The sequence below is a fragment of the Corvus hawaiiensis genome, chromosome 2, assembly GCF_020740725.1.
Source record: "Corvus hawaiiensis isolate bCorHaw1 chromosome 2, bCorHaw1.pri.cur, whole genome shotgun sequence".
Classification (NCBI taxonomy): Eukaryota; Metazoa; Chordata; class Aves; order Passeriformes; family Corvidae; genus Corvus; species Corvus hawaiiensis.
In genome coordinates, this window is record NC_063214.1 from 26,053,545 (window position 1) to 26,071,591 (window position 18,047).

Consider the following 18,047-nt stretch of genomic DNA (forward strand, 5'->3'; position numbering starts at 1 on the left):
GTTTGAACGTAAGTATAAGAAGAATGTACTGAATAGAAAAAGAAAGTAAATTAAAGTTTAATGTTTCCATTTAATAATATTGCATGGGCAAGATCCAGTGGTTTGGGTCGGATCCATTTTCATTTTACTTAGCTTGGGATTTTTTTTGGAAGCAGAAGTGTAAGTGTTGGCTACTCTGCAAGACACTGGATAACGTGAAAAGTGGGGAGACTATTCCATTTCCTTGGGCACTCTGGATTTTTCACATAGTCCTATTAAGACTGAGCAAAGTCAAGAACAGATATATAGATTAATTGGCCTGTGATGAACTGAGAATGGCTAAGGCTGAGGAACACAGCAGAAAAGGAATGTCTCTCACCTTCCTCTCCCTCACTCATTCCAGCACAAGTCTGCCAAAAGTCATGATTCACTTTACTGGAGCCTTGAACATGTCTGGCAAAAGCACAGGTGGTTGTGCTTGTTCTTCATCTGCTGATGCAAAAGCCAGCCAAATAAATAATGGGCTTGGGAAGGGTAATGGGAGTTCCATGATGTTAGAGCCTTTCACAAATCAAAAACAAACACAAAAATAACATGTGTATGTCCTATTGGTGGCCATCCTGGCAAATATTTTGTGTGCAATTAGTGAGCAATAGTTCTAATGTCTTATGGATCCCTTGGTACTTGTGGACAACTGAAGAGAGAGCCCGCTCTCCCATGAGATCTGTGTGAGATTTAACCCTGAACAAAGGACAGTACTTTTGGCCTTTCCAGTTCCACGAGGTATCACAGCCATAAGCAAAAGAAGACCCAGCCATTGCAGCCAGCCTGATCTAGTAGAAAGGGACAAGAAAGTAGTCCCTTGGGTCCTCAAGCATACAGATGTAGATTTGTCTAGATTTAAATGACTCAGACCTCCTTGCCCACTATTTGTGCTCCGTACAACACATGAAGTCTATTTTGGTACAGTTGCCACCCCATATTTTGGCAATGCTGGTGGGACCAGGTGTTTCACACCAGCTGCTGTCCTGGGCTCTAGGAAGGCAGGCTCCCATCATCGTTGCTGGACATTGAGAGCAGCTGGCAGGGGAAAAAGCAGTGCATCCATCTCCTGAGCATCAGAGCCTGGCTGACCTTGGGGCAATGACTAGACAAAAGCTTGCCGTGGCAAGACACCCCATCACATCTCACTTGGGAGGAGAAAAGAGGCAGCAACTGTGGAAATACTGTCTTGGGAAAACAAGATGAGGACAGAGGAGAGAGGGAAAGGGAAGCTGGCAGTGAAATTCATAGCCAATCACCAGCACTGGGAGAGAACCGTGGTGCAGCTGAGCTCTTGCAGCTCTATAGCCCTGTCCAGGACACTGCAAAAAGCTGTAAGAGTGAATCCTTGTTTGGGCTGGAAGAGTGGGTTACGCTGGAGTGGGTGGTGGTCACTCCTCAGCTGCTGTCACCATTTGGCTCTCACAGTTTGTTAATCTGGTTTAGAATCTGGGTAAGAGTATTTTTTATGATCTCAGGAGAGAAACTTGATACAGGGAAGGAGAGGGTTGGGATGGGGGTTTTGTTTGTTTCCTTGCACGTCTTTTGGTGTGTGCCAACAAGGTCGGACTATGAGTTTACATGAATGTCTGTGCAGAGCAGAGGGTCTGACAGACACCTAGGCTGGGGAGGGAGCACTGTGGGGCTGACAAGCCTGTGTTAGGAAGCCCAGGTGTCCCCATGGGTATCTCCAGTGGGGTGCCTGCAGCTGTTTTAGCCTCCTCTGTCTGTGCTGGCCTACTTCAGATGGACCAACAGTTCTATACAGCCAGACCCATACATTTGTGCAAGCTCTCGTGCTTGTGAAAGCTCCAGACTCCTGAATGTGCACACCCCTCACAGAGCCATACGTACACACATGTATGTGCACATTTACAAACCCATACAGGCACGTGCTTTCCTTGTGTATGCACACACAGGTCCACATATATGCACACCTCTGCTGCATGTGAGTTAAAGGCAAAGCGGGACTTGGGAGTGAAGACACGCTGCCATTTGGGGTTTCATCTGGAGGGGCAGTCAGATGCTGAGGCCACAGCCTGGCCTGTTTTTGGGTGGAGGTGGAAAATGAAATTTCTCAGGAGATCTATCACTTGGTTATTGCAACGTGCTCAGTGGGTGACAGGGCAAACTTAGAACATGCCTGTCACAAAGTATGCTGTGTTTATTCAAAATTGGCATGGAAGGCATGCTGGAGGATGCCCAAAGTTGCTGAAAAGGGCTGATTAGATATTAATTCCAGTGTGTTGGTTCCACTCTTCACCTCCAAGAACACTTTCTCACCTTCCTGAGTCCTTTGACTTTCTTCTCTTCATAGCATGGAAATAATGATTTAAGGCTAAGATAATATGAGAGGGAGGAATTAGGGAGGGAGTGAGCACACGGGGAGGAAAAGGAGCTTGTGGTCAAAGTAGCAGACTCCCAGGAGTCATCTCTGTGACCCCCTGATGTCAGTGTCATGACGGAGCCACTGCCATCCATTAGCAGGAAGGCTACTGACTGCATTTGTGGTGTTCCACGGTAAGATCAAAGCTCATGGTTGAGGGACAGGGCTTAGGAAATCCCTCATCCCTACTAGTGTGGCTTCAGTGTTGGCCAAGCCATGCTCCCATGCAGAGGTTCAGCTTGACACACACTGCCTGTTTGTCCCAGGGAGGGGACTTTTTTCATGATTGTCCCTCCAGTACACGGTGGCAAGTTCACAGCAGCACTGCAGGGACTGAAGCCAAGCATCCCTGTTGCAGCATGCTGCAAAAGTGGTGCCCATGAGTGGAAGGGTTGCCACCTTTCCTGGCAGAGTCCCAACCTCACTGGCTGCATCAGCAACCTCCTTCTGAAGGCACTGCTCCCAGTGGCCCCAGCCCCAATTCCTGCCACCCAGCTTTGCTCCTGCATTCCCAGGAGGGCTGTGAACAGCTGCTTCCCAGTCCGCAGTTTGACCTTCCTTCTCTGGGCTAGATTTGGGTTTGAGGCTTGTGTCTGCCACCCAAGCCCTCCACGTGCCATGGCTGGGAGCCAGCTCCTCCCTGGAGTAGAAGGGAATTCCTAATGGCTGCACAGGAGGTGAGGATGCAGGCGGTGGGGGACAGATGTCCACTGGGCCTCTTGGGTTTGCAGCTGGCCTGGCCTCCTGCCAGCCTTGCCTCCTGCCTCCCCAGTTGAGTTGTGTCTTTCGCTACCACTGCCTCCCCCTTTCGACAACATTTTTGCCCTTTTTTGCCACTTCTATACCTCACAACCCCAAGAGAGAGGAATAACTGGGGGGTGCAGAGAATAAATATGTGAACACCACCTAGTGAGATCAGGGGAGAGCAACTCTGTCTCTGAAATTGTTTACCAAACAGTGCTGAGTGTGGGGAGACAAATGGCATACCAGGAGCAACAACCATGGGCTAATTATAGTGGCTTAGGATAAACCACCAGGCCACTGGGCTGGCTGCCCCAGCTAAACCTGCAAACATATAGGCTGAAAAGCAGAACTGTATATATATATTTAGTATGATGTGGAATGCACTCAGTAACTTCTTTCTAAAACCTCTGCTACCTTGGCGAAGAGTGCTACAGAGAACTCAGATACAAGCATTTTTGTGATGCTGGTAATCCTGGTGTTTTGCATTTAGCAATGAATATGGCATTGCACTCTTCATTCCTAAGAAGAGTGCTATAGGGCACACTCTCAAGGACTGGGTTTTATTCATATTTTGGGTTCGGAGAGGGATGAACCTTATCTTTCTAATTTTGTAGAGTAGCTTTATTTATGAGCTTATAACCGTGTCTGTATTTTGTTGTGATTAAAACTTGCAATTTCTTGTGTAAAGCTCAAGCTACTGGAATAATGAGATTGCAAGAAAATCCCTATTTCCAACCTTTCAGAAGAGAATGTTTCTCCTGACATGTGAGCAAGCAGAAAGGACAAACAACTTGGAGGAAGGTGCTCTGTCTGGTAAGGAACTGAGGTCAGGCACGGAACTGCTTCCCCAGGGAGTTTTGGGCTAGTGCTCATAGTGATATTTGCACGTGTGGGTAAAGGCAGTAACAAATTAAATCTTGGTACCCTGCTGCTAACAATTTGACCAGCTGCTTTTGCTCCCTTTCTCACTGGTCTCAACCCAAAAGCTTAGAGAAATAGTGGATTCTCATAAAGATTAATCTCTACTGGCTAGTAGAGATTAATACTACTGTTAATAAAGAAGACCCTCAGGGTGCCTTCTTGTGCTCACTGAGAGAGATTTGGGCTCTAAGTTTCACCCTAAGGATGTCTCTTACTCTGCTGACTACGAAGGAAACTTGTAGGAGAGCCTCAACAAAGGCCCGAGGCAAATTTCTGCAAAGGAAAATCCAGACTGAAGTATCTGCATCTTAGAGCTGCTGGTCTCACCCAGGTCCTTCAGCAACCTACAGGTCACAGTTTTGTACACACAAAACCCAGAAGGTAAAATAAGCACGGAGGAGCATGGGAGAGTGCAGAGGTCAAGCCCTGCCCTGACTCCCCTCCCACCAGCAGGAGTTTCTCCTGGCAGGGACGGGGAGCCAAGCCCAAGAGTGACGCTCCACAGCCAACGCCTTTGATGGCATGAAGGAGCCAGTGAATAGGACATGGTGTTCTCTTGCATCTCATCTTCACATGAGGGCAGGCCAGCTCATTCTGAAGAGAAGCCTGGCCACAGGGAATCATAGAACGGTTTGGGTTGGAAGGGACCTTAAAGATCATCTAGTTCTGACCCTCCTGCCCTGGGCAGGGATGCTGCTCACTAGACTAAGTTGCTCAGAGCCCCATCCAGCCCAGCCTTCCAGGGATGGGGCACCCACAATTTCTCTGGGCAGCCTGTTCCAGTGCTTCACCACCCTCCGAGTAAAGAATTTTTTCCTAACATGTAAATCTAACCCTGCCTTCTTTCAGTTTGAAGCTATCGCCTCTTGTCCTATCAGTCCCTGCTCATATAAAAAGTCTCTCTCCCTCCTTTTTATAAGCCCCTTTATAAGTACTGGAAGCCTACAATGAGGTTTCCCCTAAGCCTTCTCAAGCTGAAAAACCCCAACTCTCTCAGCCTGTCTTCATAGGAGAGGAGCTCACAGGGAAGGCTCACAGGATGATAGAAATCTCACTGTGCCTTGGCAAAGGATTGCCTGGGATTTGCAGAGATCTTTAGCAGGAGAAAAGACTTTTGAGAAGGCAGAATTTTTCTGCTTGTCTTTTAGATAGCTTCTTTAAAAGGCTGACAATGTCCAGGGAAGGTCTGCTAGACAGTGTCTCTGTATTGCTCTTGGTTATGAATTTGAGGGCTTCCTGGCCTCTGAAAGACTGCATATGTCAGTGTCAATACAGCCATTAGGATGCGGTCCCAGATCCTGAATGGCCTTGGCACTATCATGGTCCTTTAGTATTGCTAGTTCAGTTGAGTTTCCCCTAACAGACTGGGAACAAGCTGTTCTTTCTGGATCTAGTGACTGCACTGTTCTTGCTGATGGTTAAAAACCTCTCCTTCAAAATCTGCTCCGTCAGTCATGAGCCACAACATGCTCCAAAGAAGAGGTCTTGTTTGGGACCTTTACTGCTTGTTTGCAAGGGGCCAAAGAAACTTGTTCACATTAATTGATTCCAGCTTATTATTGAAGGGTATTTGGGGATACCTCATTCCTCCCAAACCTGCTTGCCTCCACTGCATTAGCTGCTTCTGATGCCGTAAAGGGCTGGCAGTGGAGCACTGCCATCTACATATGGTTGCCTGTCAGTACCCAGTTTCCAACACATTTGCTGCAAGCATATGTCCCATTTAACTCAGCATTTCCACCATCCACCCTGCCAGAGGGCTGGAGCACCCAGCAGAAAAAGGGAGGACAGTCAGTTAAAGCTGCATCACAAGAGTCTTGGCAGCGGGAGGAAAGGGGAATAGCAGAGGGGTGTTGGCTGGTGCAGCACTGTGATGGAAATAAATAGCACTTGCCTTGGGCGAGTTTATAGTGCTCCCGGGGTGACAGCCTCTGCCTTGGCAAGGGTGTGGTTGATGTCTCATACCGACTCATTGCTTTGACACAACTGCAGGCACTGTCCAATATTCTTCTACTGAAACTCCTTCTAGGTTTCAGTACCTAACTGGAAAATGCTCTGAGAAATCTGTGAGACTCCTGGGGTTTGACCCAGTCAAGCCTGTACTCAGCTGTACCTGGGTTTTAGTTTCAGGTGGTCGACGGATGGGCTTGTGCTTTGGGCCATCCAGTCCTTTTACATGGATCTTTTCGACTCTGCTTGTAGGTACCTCCATGGCGGGATGTAAACTCATGCCTCTGAATGGCCTTCAGGGAAGGCTCAGCCGGTCTGTGCTGCCCTCTCATGGGCACACATAGGAAAGGTTACATTTCATTCTTCGTGTTCTTAGTGCTCTTAGTTCAGGATGCTTTTTAACCTGCTACCCAAACACCGTTTTTCCACGTGATTTCTGAAAAGCCAGGAAGGCTTAGAACAACTACTGAGAGGTCTATGGAAGGTAACTAGGAAAAGTTATTCTATCTGTAGTTGTGCTGCACCCTGCTCAGCGTTACCTTTCTAAAGGACTTTGCTCTTCATTTACAAAGATTTAAACATCTAATGGGGCAAAAAGTAGGGAGCTGTTGCTCCCAACAACAGGCTAAACTTCTTCCAGATGCACTTCTATCTGCCATGGGAAACATATATTGGTATCATGGCATTACACCATGGTCAAGGAATCTCTCAAGACAGCTCTGTTATGCTACCAAGGATTCAGACAACAGGGCCAAAAGCCGGGTTCTCCAATGGGCAGTGTTTGCTTTCAGTACTGTGGCGTTTCAGCAAACTGGCAATGCTGTCCTTCACTGAATCTCCTTGCAAGGAGGCAGGATACTATGCTAGACCCATGGGTATGCTTAAACAACAGTGGGATAGAGCTGGCATCGATCTGCTCTTCAAAGCGACTGTGGTGTTCGTGATGTTTATGTAAATCGGAGTCACTGTTAAAAACCTTTGAGTCTCTGACCTTTTGCCTGCATGCAATTTAGCTTTCCCCCTAATGTCTACTCATCTGTCCAAACTCCAAAAGCTCCTCAAGGTGGGAACTGTTTTTCTTCAAAGGCTGGTGTGACATGTGTTTTTTCCATTAACAAACAACTGCAGTATTACACAGGCCTTTATTCACCCATTTCCTGGTTTATGCTGAGGGACAGGAAGGAGGAAGGACAGAGGTCACCTCTTTTCCTTACAAACTCTCTGATCCTAACATGGATCCTGCCTCCTAGTTAATAATAATTTTTAAGGTTGGACCACATGATTCTAAGTAAGACATTTGCCTTAAAGGCTTGCAAGTTTATAGTGAAGTTTCCATGGCAAGTGTAAACTGAGAGTTGCACTCCCTTAGCTACAATGCTTCCCTTTTTATTTTGAGAGCTGTACTAGATAGCTGTGCACCTTCATAAGTCCGGCTCTGTGCAGCCCCATGTTCCTCCACCTCTCGCCTCTTCAATGAGTGACAATGAAAAAGATGCTCATTTTAGTCTCAAAGTAACAACGTCAAAAAAGAAAATTAGTTGATCTCATTGTTTCTTTCCTGGTATTATTTCACTGCAGTTTATGAGACGACACCAGCAGTTTCTCCTCTTTTCTGCCCTGGAACACAGTTTACCCTGGACCCCTGGATGAATAAGCCATGGAGACGTCCTTCCTAGTGCTTGAGAACAATAAAGTCTGTAACAAAGTAGGATGAGCTCTTCCCACCTGTGAGAGGAGTTGCATGGGGAACTGAGAGGATAGCCTTGAGGGAGAAGAGCCACTCCATTCATTCATTCATTCCAGGAATTTCTAAAACAGACCAACTACTGTGGTGTCTGCAGTCAATTTTCAGTGTTGAATTATAGATACAGAAATCTCTTGCATCTGCTTCACCTAAATTCCTCTGTTCTGCAGTGACATTCCAGCCCACCACCTTTCTCCAGAAGATGATGAATGACTACTCATCCAATCCACATCTCTTCAACAACTCAAGGTTCTTCTTTTCATTACTGTATGTCAAACTATGGCTGTGAGCTTTTGGTGATGCAGCTACATCAGTGTTGTCCATAAGGACAGTCCCAAAAAAAAAGGAATGCCGCCATGGACATTAATGACCTTAAGGGAATGTTTCTTCATTTTCTCCTGCATTTCATCTGGATGAAAGAATGGTCAAGAGAAGCTTTCCCTGGAATAAAACCTGGAGGCATGTCAGACAGGGTTTGATCAATTTGCCCTGGTATATTCCCTCTCCAAGCACGTCAACATTCTCCAGGCTTCAGCCAGAGCTCTCTTTAGCTAAGCTCTTTGTTGGACTTTACCCAGAGGTTATTTTCTTCCATTTCAGACATGAAAGCAGTTGCTGCTGCCTACTATGAGTTCCACATGATTGTGAAACTTTGAAATCAATGGCATTTAACTAGCTTAAAGTTGGTGTGTATGCAGCAATGATTCATATCCAGTGAGTCACAATAAAATGTCTCATGCTATAAGTAGCTGCCCATTGAAAGGAGATCTTGCCTGTGCCCTCCATCTAAGAACCAGAGCAGAGGCTGTGTGAACTTTTCAAAGGATTTTTAATCAGCTGTTACAACATTTTTTTCCCCCATTGGTTAGAGCAGTACACAGGCAACTTTAATATTGCTTGGGGCAGCTGAGTCATTTTAAGTTCCATACAGAGATGGCAGAAAAAGAAACTGATGTTTTGGTCCAAGAGACCTATTTTACAGGGAGTATACTTTCCGCCTGATTGGCTCCTCTGCATTCTGCCTCTTGATGAGCACAAAGTTCACAACAGAAACAGTTTGGGCACCATAAGATCATGCCATTTGGCAGATGAACTGGGTGTTGCACCTCTGTGCTTGTTCATGGATGAATAAAAAAATCTCTTCCTTGAAAATAATGTGCTTTCTCAGTACCCAGCTCATACTACAGAGGAATTATCCTTGGGAACTACAAACTGCCTCCAACTTCCACACCTTCCACTTCATGACTTATCCACTAGAAGTACACTGAAATACACAGGTGTGGCAAAAAAACCCCAAACCACCCTTTTTAAAAGAATGCACTTCAGTGCACAGCCATTTCCCTTGTGGAGAGGAGAAAGAGCAAACAACAGCTGTTAGTCACGTTGCTTAGCACTCTGGAGGGCATTCAAACGTACTGTGACTAGTGTCCTATAAGGACTTATATGGAATAGTTTCGGTTACACACGAGGAACTGCTAATTCCTTCTGAGCACTCAAGGCAAGAAATTTAATGACAGTTTAATGTCATGTTGATAAATTTCCACTTAGGAAGAAGTAAGGATCCAGTGGTTTTGGAAAGCAATTGTGGAAAAGGGACAGTCGCTCTGGAATTAAGACTACAGTAAAAGTTTCCATTTTAAATCTAACTTTTCTTCTTTTCTTCAGCACAGAAAAGCCTTCTTTTACACAAACAGTGGTGCCTTAACGTGAAGTAGAATTTTTCTAGAACTAGACTGTATTCTTCAGAAGAATTATGAAGTAGGTCAAAAAAGACAGCTGTGTGACACTACCTTAAACACAGTAATCTGCAAACGTCCTGGAGGATGCTTTTTTTGTTTTCATAAAATTCAGTTCCATCATCTGAGAGGCTTGAGGTGAAGGAAGTGACATTTCTCCTTAGCTCATGATAAGTTCCCCAAGATTTCTGGTCAAAGTCCTTGCTCAGAGATGATATATACCCGCCTCCCCCTCCAAGTCTGTGAAAGCTGAAGGATTGTCCTTGGCCCACTGCCTTCCCCAGTCTCATGCCATCTACACATGCCAACTCCAGGCCCACAGAGCCTGTCCTGGGTACAGCCTCATTCATTTCTACACAACTGCGGCTCCTCAAAGGAGAGAGACCTCTCCCTAGTGGAAGGACAAAACAGAAAACACTTTTCCTCTTTCCTGAGAAACAAAGACACATGCTCTCTCTTATGGGTACTGGGGAGGACTTCTTGCTACCACACAGCAACTTTGTCAGCATGAGATCAGGTGGCCAGGCCACCAAAGAAAAATTGTTGCTCTGAGATTACTGAGGAATACTGGGTACGGCCTCTCTTGCAAAACTTCTGTCATCTGTATGAAGAATGCTTTCCAGCTCATTTCAACCTATCTGAAAGAAGAATTAAGGCTCTTCCCTTGCATAACTCCCTTAATACTGACATGAAGTTGAAGGCATATACTTATAGTCTGAGAACATATTACAGGTCAAAAGCTTCTTGTAAGTAAAAGAGAACAACAAAATGCAATACCCAAATGACAGAAGCAGGAAATACACAGTGAAGGCTGTACCCCAAGGCACCCTAATCCTGTTCTACAACAAAATTCAAAGACATGTCAGCTTCTCCATCTCCTGGGACAATGTGCTGACAAATGACCATAGAGATGAGAAGGCTTCAGACACTATCTTCATCTTCCATACACTTCCTGTTTCACAGAGATACATTAGGACAGGGCACGTATACATGTTTTTCAGCCTGATACATTTTTGGTCAAGAATCTGTAAGCAGACCAATCTCAGATTCTCAGTGTCAGATTCTTCCAGCTGGAGGTAAGTAGGTATTTCAAAAGCATCTCACTGCTGCAGTGGGACCTAGATGCCTAACTCTACACTAAAACTCTTATAAAACCAATGCAGATTTAATATGAATCTTGAGCCATCTTTAGGCTTGCAAACAGCATTGGAAAAAGTCCCTGCCCTATGAATGATAGGGGTGCTTACCTGCCTTTAATCTGGAAACACATGAGTTAACTGATCCTTCTTGAGAAACTCAGTTAGAAAGGAAACTCATCTCACACATGGAATTTGTATGCCAAATACTTGCCCCCTGTTATTCCCAGACTCTTGGCGCCCAAGCTGTGCTGTGGAGAATCACAAAACCTAATCATCATACATTATTTTTTTAAAAATAGATAGATGGAAGTTTTTATGGTGCTCTCTTCATAGCCATAGAGACAGTCACTTGGGAATACACTACCATTCATCAGGAAATTAGAGCACTTGCCTAAAAAAGAGAAAAGCCTGCAGTGACATAAAAACTCTTTCTGGCATCTACTGCACATATACAATCTATTAAGCCAAAATAACAGTATGCCCTGTTGCACATTTTCAATAATTGTCAGGCAAGAGACAAGAAGAAGAAACAAAAAGTTTTTTTACAGGGTAGAAACACACTTGGGTAGTATGAAAACAAGGATTGCAAGTGTTTCAAAAATCAGGAGCAGTTCAAATGATGTGTTTGTGAAATGTACCTTGACTCTTAATTCTCTGGGCTACCAGGGCTTGGTTTTGGTTTGTTTGGCTTTATTCACCTCCCACATTCCTGAGTGACAATGTCTTCTGAATGCATAAAGGGTGTGTGCATCTGTTGCTTTACTGTTCTGGTTTTACACTGTGCTTACAGTGACACAGGCAGGGCAACCCCAAAAAGTACAGTGATCAGTGTCCAGCAGGGATAATTAAGGGTGAGACAGCTGCATCCAGTGTGTGGAAGAGGCAGAGAGATAGCTTCTTGCATGAGAGGAGCTCTGGGGGCAGCCTGAAAGCCCAGACCCAAACTATCAAAGTATTAGATGGGCATTGGTGCTGCTGCATCACTGGACACAGTAAGCCACCAATGCAGCATGAAAAAAGAAGGCTGTGGGCTGTCCAGGGCTGCTTTTTAATTCTACTTGCTTTCGTCCTTGCATTGTCTGAGCTGTGAGGTTTCTCTGCACAGAAAGACAGAGTCTGGAGTGGCCTAAATATGGGATTTATGCATTTATATGCCTAGAAGTTCAGCAGGCCTGCCTCTTCAAGATGTGCCATATGTGCATGCAAGTCCACACATGCTTAGATCTCAGTTTGTGATTCCAAACCAATACTTTGTTGCAGGATTTCAACCCAAGGGAAAGCACAAGCATACAAAACAGAGAAACCAGGCAAGAGACAGACAAGCAGACATTTCCAAGTTATTGGCAATGACTACATGGTGCTGTGAAGGCATGGTGTGGCAATACCACAACAGCAAGGTCAGTAGGGGCCAAAAGGAGTGCACAAGCCCTCTTCTATAGAAACACCTACACATCTTTGTTCTCCTCCGGTTCTGCTTCCCTGGCATTTATCATAGACTGCACCTGGGCAAAAGGAAAAGGAGAAGGGTCATTTGGGAGCTTATTTCCTTTCACACCGATGTCCAGAACTGACCTTGCCATTCCTCTCGAGGTTTTGCATTCAGTACACCATGAACCCAGCAGCAAACCTCAAAGATGGTACCTCTCCTGACTGACTAGAGGGTAATGAAAGAAGAGACTCACTCTTTTTCTTTGCTTTCTTTCTTCTAACCTCCTCCTTCTCCCAAGAAACAACCCACACTTCTAACTCACTCCCAAACTATTGTCTCACTTCACTGACTTTGAATTACCTGTGTTTTAATACCCTGCAGGATCAGCAGAGACAGCTCTCCTGAACAGGGGGGGTGTGGGCAGAAGCGTTCCCTCCCAGAGGCAGCTAGAGAAGGGTTACAGAGATATCTCTGTCATTAAGCTTCCCTCACCTCTCAGGTAATTCCAGGGCACATTCATCCCATTCTTCCCCCACCCTCCCATACCTTTCCTCCCTCTCTTCTTAGAGCACACATGGTCCCTTGCACCCCAGGCACTCTGCTGCTGCCTGTGCTTTCCCTCCTCCCAAGACAGCAGACACAGAGTCAGAGAAACAGTCCTAGGCTGACCATGATTCTGGTGTGCTCAGCAAAGCTGACCCTGTCCCCACTGAGCCCCAGCAAGGCACCATACCTCCTGCAATATGAACTGCAAGGGGTCATCAGGCTTATGGAACACCAGTTTTTCTGTGATCTCCTGAGACAGAGACAGACAGAAGGAAAGAATTATTGAACCTTGGATAGATGGTTGGCTGTTCCTGTACCAAGGTCATCTGCATTTTAAAAAGCAAGAATCTCTTTCAGACACCAAAGATGTTCAAGGGTCCTTTTCTACTGCTTTTTCTTAAATATATGCTTAAGAAAGCACTGGACAAGGAGGGATCTGGGGAAGAGATAATTTGGTTCAGGCTAACTTTAGGCCAAGCTTCTCATGTAAGCCTCTGGAAGGAGATGAGAAATACGTGTTTCACCTGAAATATCTGCAGAATTTTATGTTCCTCCACATAATTCATGGCGACTTGATAGGGGTCTCCAAATGCCTCTGGATTCTCCAATGATTCAAATGTAATCTCTGCTGCAGTCAACACAGTCTCAACCGTGTTACTGCCATCCTGTGTGGAGTCAGAGGTGTACATCTTGAAACCTGGAAGTTCACCCACAGGTGATCTGATCTCAGGTGAGCTTTCCCTGGATGCAGACTATGCTATGAGCAGGAATGGGTCCTCAGAACCCGGTGGTTTCTTGACAGTCAGCTGGCTTGCAGACACTGCCAATTCCACTAGAGATGGCTGGGCTGCAGATGCTGGTGTTTCCAAATCAGGTGAGTCATCCAGTGATGGTGGGGATTCAACTGTAGGTGTGTGGTCCTCAGGTGGTTCAGCAGCTGGTGGTATGCAGATTCCTCCACTTCAGATTCCGAATGATCATTGAACGCTTGCTAAAATATTTAGCAGATAAAGAACAAAAGTATTTTAAACATCTATCTCCACAGACTAGACACAGCACATTACTTCATCCTTCTGCAAAGATGCTGCAGCCACACTTAAAGCATGCATTGATATGGTTTATTTCTGTGACTGGCCCCACCTGCACCTTCTGCATGATCCCAGGAACTCCAGCTCAGGCCCAGGTCTTCAGAACCTGTCTGAACTATGCAGCAGCTGTATCTGTGCCTGATCTTCACCTGCTGACTAGTTTTCCTAGTGTGAGTCTGAGTGTATATTCTAGGTAGTTTTGTGTCTATGGAAGTCCCTTGGATGGATCCCAGACCCGACTAATGACTTTTCCTTGCCTGGGACTGTTGGTAAGCCCTCTCATGTGCACCTTGCCTGCACTGTGGTTGCCCTCGGCTCCTGCTTGGTGCAGCTCCAGGTTTGCTCCCTGACAACAGCAGCTGCAATTTGTGCAGGCTTTATCCATCTACCCCTTGAGCAGCTGCCCGTGGACTGTGCTGTGTCCATGCCCCATACTCCCATTCCCAGAGCTGTGACTGAGTGCAGGCAGTCCTGCCCTGTTTCTTCCTCCCATCCCTTGTCCCGGTTGCTGCACTGTTGCCGGAAGCGGAGTTCTGGGGGAGGACCGAGGGGGAGCAGGACCTGCGCCCACGCCCGCAATTGGGAAGGAGAGTGTTGTTCCTGGGGACGACGGGTGCAAGGCGCTTCGTGCGGAAGGGAGGCAGTGGGAGGCCGGGCAGGGTTGCTCGGGGGCGAGGCGAAGCGGGGTGGTGCAGCCACGGAAGCGCGGGGGAGCGGCTCCCGGCCGGGGCTCTCCCTCACCTGCTCCCGGCTCTGCAGGGAAAGGCTGGGGGCGCTTCGCCCCCGCCGTCGCCGATCCTTTTTGCTGCTCGCCGCCCGCCGTAGCCGGAGGGCGGGGGCGGAAAGCCGCGGCGGTTGCCGGGGAAACCGCCGTCACGTGCCTCGGCGGGCGGTGCCGCCGGTGTCACGTGGGCGCTGAGGGCCGCGCGGCCATCTTGGGTGAGGGCGGGAGCGCCGGGTGGGGGCGGTGGGAATCTCAGAGCTAATCGGTGGGAAAAGACCTCCGAGATCATCGAATTCAGCTGGTGACCGAACGCCACCATGGCAGCCGGACTATGGCACTAGCTGCCTTGTCCAGTCTTTCCTTAAACATGCCCAGGGACGGTGACTCCACCACCTCCTTGGGCAACCCATTCCAGTGTCTAATCACCCTTTCTGTGAAGAAATTCGTGATGTCCAACCTAAACCTCCCCTGGCACAGCTTAAGGCTGTGCCTTCCTGTCCTGTTGCTTGTTGCCCGGGAGAAGAGACCATCCCCCACCTAGCTAGAGCCTCCTTTCAGGTGGTTGTAGAGAATGATAAGGTTCCCCCTGAGCTTCCTTTCCTCCAGGCTAAGCATCCCCCAGCTTCATCAGCTGCTCCTTGTAGGACTTGTGCTCCAAACCCTTCACCAGCTCCATTGCCCTTCTCTGGACTTGCTCCAGCACCTAAAATGTCTTGTAGTGAGGGGCCCAGAAGTGGGCTCAACTCGAAAGACAGAACTGGAGGTGTGGCTTCACCAGTGCTGAGTACAGGGAGACAATCACTGCCCAGCTGTTATAAACGAGGCTTGGACTTTTTGGGTGGAGTAAAAGTCTGCTCATTTATTAAAAGGAAAACCAGGAGCGGAGACTCGAGGTAAGCCCGAGTCCCACTTGACAACCCAGAAAACACAAACAGTGCGAGGCGCAGGGCGTTCAAATTCCTCAGAAAAACCCCCGGAGGGGGCTGAGCCCCAGGGCAGTTTTTATAGTCTCTCGATGTTGTGATTGGTGCAGCTCAGATCCTCTCTCATTGGTGTTCAGTTCCGTCAGTCTCTGGGGCGTCGAGTGATTGGTTTGCCCCCTAACCAATAATTCCCCAAAATGTTTACATCATAATTATTAAGTCATCTTAAGAACATTCTAGAACATTCTCCTCTTTTCTTAGACCCGTTACTTCCCCCCATTGGTGTCACCATCTAGTGGGCACATAGCAACCTTACACCTGTACAGTCGCAATAACAATTAACTCATTAACTGCATATCCCCAATCTTTTAACAAGCAACTTTTAACTTCTTCTCAACCAAAAAAAAACCTTTTAACCATTTATTACACTGCTCCTGCTGGTCACACAATTCCTGATACAGGCCAGGATGCCATTGCTGGTGGCACCTGGCACTGGCCCTGGTCTTGGCTCTGGCGCTGGTTCTGGTCTTGGTCCTGGTGGCCGCCCCCTAACCTCAAAGCAGCCAGAGGGGTTTCCTGGTGTGTGCCAGAGCCAGTGAACCATCTGTGGGGGCTCCCTTGGCAGAGGGAGGGTTGCGGGGGTTGCCCATAGCCCAGCCTGCCACTGGGCTTTCATTTTGCAGGGAGCTGAGTTACTTCTCTGTGAGTTCCAGTGTCCTTTTGGCCTTGCCACGCTCCTGCGAGGGGTGCAGAAAAGCCCAGGGTAGCCATTTGCTGTCATTGGCCCTGTTAGTAAGTGCCACTGTAGTGAGAAGGCCTGAAGGAGAAGGGCAGAGAGAAGCTGTGCATGGAGGGGCAGATGGAAAAGGACATGTCAAATAACTTGTAAAGGGAAGCAGGGAAGCAAGAGGTAGGGTAGTAGAGTGCTGAGAGAAGTATTTCCATGCACACTGATGTGAGAGGTACTTGCTCCTGTGCTCAGTGTTACACAGATCCAGATAGTTAGTGTTCTGCGTGATGAACTTCGTCAGAAAAAGCAAATAAACAGACTGGCAGTTTTCCCCAAAGAGGAGATGAAAGGAATAAAGATAAAAGCTGTGCTGGGTTACCACAGTAACCAGCTTCTGACATATTCTGGTTCATGCTTCAGTCTGACAAGAGCTGGGCTTTAAACAACTGGCTGGAACTGCCATGGGGGCTTATGGAGGTGAGAGGGAGGGAGATACAGGACTTCAAAAGCTGTTCTAAACTTACAGATGTCACTTCCATTTGGAGCTGTCCACTTTGTGTGTGTTTTTCAGGTTATGCCACTGGCCTTTTAAGAGAAACAGCTGTCCTACTGCTCCAGTACTAGGTTCATGACAGTGCTGTCCCTATCCTCAGCCACACTGACCACTCAGATCATCTTGCACTGGAGCACTGCTGTTTGCACTCACGGGATGCCAGGTCATTACTCCTCTGAGCCCTTCTTGCCTCTCCCACTTTTCCATGTGACAGTGATGGTTCCAGACAGCATGGGACTGCTGGCTTTTTGTAACTGCTGATACAGTTTTATCTGAAGGAAGCATCTTGATATCAGTTGTGTGTAAGGGTGGTTGTGTGCTGAGACATCCCAGTGCTGTGTTCTCCACAGCATGACTCCCTGCAGAACTTCTCTCATGGGTTTCTCCTCTCTATCCTTTACTGGACGGGACTAAGCAGTTCTCAGCTGCCTGCTGGCTTCATATAATGTCATGCTGTGGGTAAATCTCGAGCCCCATGTGTTCCTTTCATCTGTGCCTCATTGGTAAACAGCAGATCTCTCCATTTCCAACCCCACTCCCTACTGCAGGGTTCTGGCTGCTGGGTCTGGAAAGCTAGGATTTTGCACGAGGAAGTAAGATGAATGACTCTATTAAATAAACATCACTGCTCTGTTTATTCTTTCAAAAGAACAGATTAAAAAAAGCAGAAGATGCATTTTAAACGCATTAAAAATTCTGAGCAAAATAATGCCTTAAATACAATGCTCATATAAGATAAATCACTTGGCTTTTTTCTACACAGGCACATGGAAGGCAAAAACGTATTATTATATCATTATTTATATGGCACCATATGCTAAGTCTGGAACTTAAAGACTTTGAAATAAATAAGAAAACACCAGCTGCAGATTAGCAATACACTCCTTTATTGGGAGTCACTGTGTAACTGTGGCTATCATTCCTGCTGTTAAGTTAAAACTTAAATAAATTGTCAGAGAAATAAGATAGCCATTAGAGATTCAGTGTCTGTCTCCTGGGGATGCTTTTTCTAACAGCTGTAACAAAGACCTGCTGCTGGTTTTGTCCTATGTCTGTAGTAACTCACTGCATTTGTCCCTGCTGTATCGCACAGTTGTTCAGTAGAGATGGTTGAGCTGCTCACTATAAATAATGTTGGTTAACAATGCGGCCCCTTTTGGGTTAATAAATTATGCTCAAACCACTCTTGAGCGTCTTTGATTGGTTTCTTGCAAGTCTGCAGTGGAGAGTTGGAAGAAATCACTTTCCACAGTCTGTTTACTTTGAATATTTCTTCTTATTTTATTGAGCTGTAAATATACATATATAATAGCCAAATCCTGAAAATGCCTATCTCAAATTCTGGTTGCTTCATCCACTACTTGAAAATCGTAATGAGATGCATGGGATGAAACATATCAGCAAATTTAAATG

The 18,047-nt window shown here is 46.7% G+C and overlaps 1 long non-coding RNA gene across 3 annotated transcripts; it reads right to left on the reverse strand.

Moving 5' to 3' along the window:
• Positions 1–8,578: 8,578 nt before the first annotated feature.
• On the reverse strand, positions 8,579–14,559 carry LOC125322044. Of its 3 annotated transcripts, none has more exons than XR_007201820.1 (4): positions 14,446–14,559; positions 13,141–13,607; positions 12,804–12,866; positions 8,579–12,143 (listed from the first exon to the last, which is right to left on the reverse strand). It is a non-coding gene; the product is annotated as an uncharacterized LOC125322044 (long non-coding RNA). The 3 variants fall into 3 exon arrangements; XR_007201822.1 differs by lacking the exon at positions 14,446–14,559 and adding an exon at positions 14,266–14,362; XR_007201821.1 differs by lacking the exon at positions 14,446–14,559 and adding an exon at positions 13,757–14,239.
• Positions 14,560–18,047: the final 3,488 nt, after the last annotated feature.